This window comes from Temnothorax curvispinosus, unplaced genomic scaffold, assembly GCF_003070985.1.
Source record: "Temnothorax curvispinosus isolate PA1 unplaced genomic scaffold, ASM307098v1 QBEX01003163.1, whole genome shotgun sequence".
Classification (NCBI taxonomy): domain Eukaryota; kingdom Metazoa; phylum Arthropoda; class Insecta; order Hymenoptera; family Formicidae; genus Temnothorax; species Temnothorax curvispinosus.
Genome location: NW_020212943.1, coordinates 6,988 through 12,719, shown reverse-complemented (window position 1 = coordinate 12,719; position 5,732 = coordinate 6,988).

Below are 5,732 nucleotides of genomic sequence, written 5' to 3'. Positions count from 1 at the left end.
GCTAAATTTCATTGAGAAACTTTTGTTTTACTTTAATATAAGATCAATTATTTTACATACCCGTAGTCATGAGTAATTTTCCTTTATGAGCGACTGGTACTAGCAGACGTATATTAAAATCGTACGTGGTGTTTATGACATATCGCTTCATTAGATAATTAAAATTAAAGTGGAGCCTGTCGGGATCCACATTAATGGAGGTTATAACAAAGTCACAATTTCCATATGCCTCTACGTTTTGAACATACAGTTTGACATTAGGTTCGTCGAAAATGACAATTTTGTCAAACATTAATGGCTCAATCATTGCAAAACCCGGAAGAGTCCCGTGGCAAATTTTGTCCTTCAAATAGATAATGTTGTCCGCGATGCACTGATTATAGTTGGGATCGTTGCGGCCACATACATGATCAATGAGGGAAGCTGTTAAATTATTTTCATTAATTTGCAAATATAAAATTAAACAATCTAAGATAAAAGAAGTTTAATGTAATTAACTATTTAAAAAGTGTTATAATAGTATTTAACATAATAATAAAAAGAAATAAAGAGATAACGAGCATCTAGAACATATACATATGTATAACATATAAACTGTAGTTTTATTACTTGTATATTTTGAGGGAGAACAATGAAGATTCTAAATTAATAAGATCCTAATTTTTTTAAATAGTTTATCAATTTCGTAAATCGTTGTATAAAAAGACAGAAGTTTAGTTGCTAAATGAATCAGATTTTTACATTTAATATTTACTTACGTACGTCCGCTACAGTTATAGCAACACATGTTGCTATTACCGTAAAAGAAAAAATTGCATTAAACATTATCCAAATTAAAAGAGTTTTTCTTACAAACTTTCCAACACTTCACTGTCAGAGAACAGCCCTAGCAATTATACGATATGATGTGTATCAAGATGTGTATCAAGACTGATGCCTGTCAATTGATCAAGCGTATATATAGGCATCTGGTCTCTCGAACTCTCGAACTCTCATCTCATTTATTTTCATGTTTCTGTTTAGTAAACAGTCTTTTTTCCCTCTCTGATTTATAAAACTTTGGCCTTCTTTACATTTAAATGAAGTTTCGACGAATATCCTAAATAATTAATTCAGATCGTAACCTTGTACGGAAAAAGACAAGTTTTTATTCCAAGATGGGTATAATGCGATATATTCTATTTTTATATTTTAGTATAATATTCTATTTCAGTAAAAAAAATATTTATTAATAAAAGTGTGTACATTCAAGTACAAATTAATCTTCCATTAAATTAATGTGGTAAATAAATAATTCTACATATATAGAAAATGTATAAATCGAGAAGTACTACGATATATTTAGAATAAAATTATAAGTGTATAATTAATGAAAGAATAAAATGTTTAATTCTTTCGTAGGAAATAAGAGTATTATGTCTGGTTTTGTACCTTAGTTTAATATCAATTTGTTTCAAAAATTTAACTCGTAGGTATTTCGCAGAATTTAAGGCTACTGCGGTGATTACAAATCAAGCAAATATCAATGTATATTAAAAAGGTCATTTTTTAAATTTTTATTTTCAAACTTTGTTTTCACAGAAGGAAATATTAACTTTTTTCTGTTCATCTAACAAACTATCGGTTTTGTTATTCTGTTAATTTATTATTTTGTTTAAAGTAATATTAATACAAGTTAGTAAATTGTTCTAAAACGTTTATGTATTGTTTTTAAAATATTAAAATTATAGCTTATTTAGCTGCTCGCTTTTCAAATAGTAAATTTATATTTTAAAACTTAAATAGAATATAAAACTTAAATTAGGAAATTATTAATTATAAATCATAAATGTAATTATGGATAAAACTATGGAAAAAGAGGTATAAAACACAAAGTGTAATTGTTGCAATATTTACTACTTGATAATCTTATAACTAGTCTACTAATATTTAAAATAATACAGAGCCATTTTTAGTCGACCAACCGTTACACCATTACGCTGCGACACTCTATAAATATTAATGTCTACCATTACTTAGTTAAAATAAATTTTATATCACTGACTTTCTCAAACTGTTATATAATAAAAGTTCTAGTCTCTCTGACACGCTTGGCTCTAGAACACCGTGACCGCCGGGGCACGAAGCCCTCGCCGCGGGGCACGCGCTCCGCCTAACCGAGTAAGTAAGGAAACGATGAAAGTAGTGGTATTTCGGCGATGTTGCCATCTCCCTCTTATGCTACACCTCTCATGTCGCCTTACAGTACCAGACTAGAGTCAAGCTCAACAGGGTCTTCTTTTCCCGCTAATTTTTCCAAGCCCGCGTTCCCTTGGCAGTGGTTTCGCTAGATAGTAGGTAGGGACAGTGGGAATCTCGTTAATCCTATTCTTTAATTTCGCAGCATGTAAGAAGTGATCTTGCAATAACGAATCTCAAAGACTCAGACAATTCATGCTTCTTCGGGAAATAGTTTCTCATAATTGGAACGGCTCATGTTGTTGAAAATTGAGATGACTATTTCTGATATCTTCGCTTCTAATACTGGTTCAACCTTAGCAATTATAATGAGAAGTAAGACCATTATACGAGCATTAATAGATGTTACAGAAAATTCATATCTAATTCTTATATGTATTATTGTAACACATTGTAACACTTAGCAATTATATCTTTTGAATTGCTATATACGACATTACTAAGAGCTTGATGGAGTTGAACTAATTCCTTTTCGCTTTCATCAAACTTATAATTAAATAATGAGATTTTGACTTTCGTGTTTACTTTCGAGACATATATCTCCTTTTTGCCGCCCTTGGTTTTAAATTTATGTTTACTTTTATCAGTACGTTATCTGAAGAAAAATAAACATTTTGATAATTTAAAACTAGGTTCAGCCATTAATAAGATACAGAAATGTGAGCCGGGTTCGTAATGAGAAGTCTCTCATATATTAGAGTTCCTGTATATATCGAAAAGAAATTGAGCAAGCCATTAAAAATTCTGAGATGTGCAAAAGAAAGGGCAGAGAAAGAAGCAATATAAAATAAAACATTCTTCATTGTAAACATTTGCATTTGCACATGCAATTTGTAAATTTATTTCACTTTTGCTCATTTTGAGTCATTTTTGTTTTTAAACAATGTAAAAGTGTGAATTTGGAGTAAAATTTCTAGAAAATGTGGGAATTTTTTTTACTAAATTTGAGTGAACACCCTTATTAAAATTTCCACATTAGTTTTTATAACTATTTTGAAAAAAGCGCTGTTTTCTTTATTTAATTTGCAATACGCGTGTGCAATACGTTTAACAATGTGTGTATGTGTGTGTGTGTGTGTGGATACATTCATATATACGTAAAATATATACATACATATATGTATATATTTTATATAATTTTTAAAATAAATATATTATTTTAAAATATTTATACAGGGTGTCCGAAAAATCGCTTACTCCACTTCGGGAGGTGATTCGGGAATAAAAACAAGCAAAAAAGTTCATACAAACATAGGTCCGGAAATGAGCCGTTTCCAAGTTATAGCCACTTTTATGTTCAAAAATCGTAAATTTTTATTTTCAATTTTTTTTAATTACAATTACCAAATTCTCTCAAGTTTCTGTCTACATTTCGAAAAGACGCTATTCCCGGTACATCTCGATTTGGAAAAGACTGGATGTATAATCTTCTTGCCTCGGCAGCATTACTTTGAGCAAGACCATACATAAGATGCATATCAGCTAATTCATTAAAACTTAAACGATCCATTGATGAATACGGAAAGATTAGATACAACCTAAAAGTAAGGTGTTGTTAAATAATAATTTGAAACTTATTGGCTACGTTTACACCCAGCGACCTGATCGCGGCCTGACCTATATTGTGACCCGAAGTAGGTCTAGTCATCATTCGTTTACACCGAAAGAAACCTAAAAATTGACGGGATCGTATTTGGGATCGCCCTGAATTGCAGCGAATCCGAACAAGCAAATGAAGCTTTTAGGTCACTTTAAGACGCGTCGCGCTTGATCGCGCGTTTACATCGCAAATGATAACGGCCGATTTCAGGTCGGCTCACTAAAATACGCGGCCTGATCTGAAGCCAGGTTCGGTCGTCTATCAACTGTTTACAGCAGGCGGGCTAAATAATTTAGGTCGAATTTGAGGTACAGGCCGCGGCCTAATTTCAGGGTGTAAACGTAGCCATTGAAAAGCCGTGATTTACTTACTGATTTTGAATAGGCGTGAAAACAACTGATTTTGAATAGCCGTGAAAACAACTGATTTTGAATAGCCGTGAAAACAACTGATTTCAAGTAACCGTAAAAACAACTGATTTCTTTTAAAAATAATGTAATCGTTACAAATAATAAAAAATTGAAAAAAATTAAAATTAAAAAAATTAAAAATATTTGAAAATAAAAATTTTTAATTTAAGAAATAATTAAGAAAGAGGGATGCCAAGCGGATTCTAAATTACGATTTTTGAACATAAAAGTGGCTATAACTAGGAAACGGCTCATTTCCGGACCTATGTTTGTATGAACTTTTTTGCTTGTTTTTGGGTCCCGAATCACCTCCCGAAGTGGAGTAGGCGATTTTTCGGACACCCTGTATATTTCATTGTTTTTATCTTTTTAATGTAAATTACAATTCTAAATGTTCCCTTTTACACTGAAAAAAAGTTTGGTTAGAATAACCTAAGGCTTGGTGAAATAGCTTCAACTAAAGGGTTTAGTGATTATGACGAAATATTTGGTTAATGTTAACCGAATTTGTTAACATTAACCAAATTTGTTAACATTAACCAAATATTTCGTCATAATCACTAAACCCTTTAGTTGAAGCTATTTCACCAAGCCTTAGGTTATTATAACCAAACCTTTTTTTCAGTGTATCATGTCCATAGGACGTCCATCGAATATCCTATGGACATGTTTTAGGGATATAAACATGTCCACCAATTTCATAAACAGATATACTATGGCCGTCCATAGAATGTCCGAAAGACGTAAAACGGATGGCCTATGGACATCCTCAATATCTTTAAACGACGCACGGAAAAAACAACCATGGTTGAATTAACAAGATGCGTTTTGTTAAAAAATTTTTGGTTGAAATAAACAGAATTTCTGGTTATTGTAATCAAATATTCTGGTACGCAACCAGAATGTTTGGGTATGATACCGTTTAGAATTTGGTTAGTGCATTTGTAGTAATAATATACAAGCATCTAGTTATTATAACTACAAAGGAAGAAGAGCATAGTTGGATTAACGTGACATGTATGATTAAAGGAGTATTGGTGGAATTAAACATAATTTCTGGTTATCGTAATCATACATGTCACGTTAATCCAATAGTTTGATTCACGTGTGTCTAGTAATAACATTCAAGTGTCTGGTTATTTTGACCTATTGTGTTAAACTGAAGCCCGCGCGAAACTATTTTCTTTTGTTTTTCAACCGCCTCGACGCGCGACATCCCAACCTCGGAGCGCGACGTTGTTGCGTTCACGATAGCGCGGCGTGATTACGTTTGTGCGATCATCCCTTCGAAGCGTGATTGCGTTTGTGCGGCCATCTCTTCACCGCGACGAGCAGCGACGGCAACGACGACGACGACGGCGACGACGACTGTCGCAGTGACGGTGATTAAATCGCGCGGACGGTATCGGTACCGGCGGACTCGCGGCGATTCCCGCGTTCTTTCTCGCCCTCCGCGAGACGCGACCTCGTCCCCGTTGGCGAAG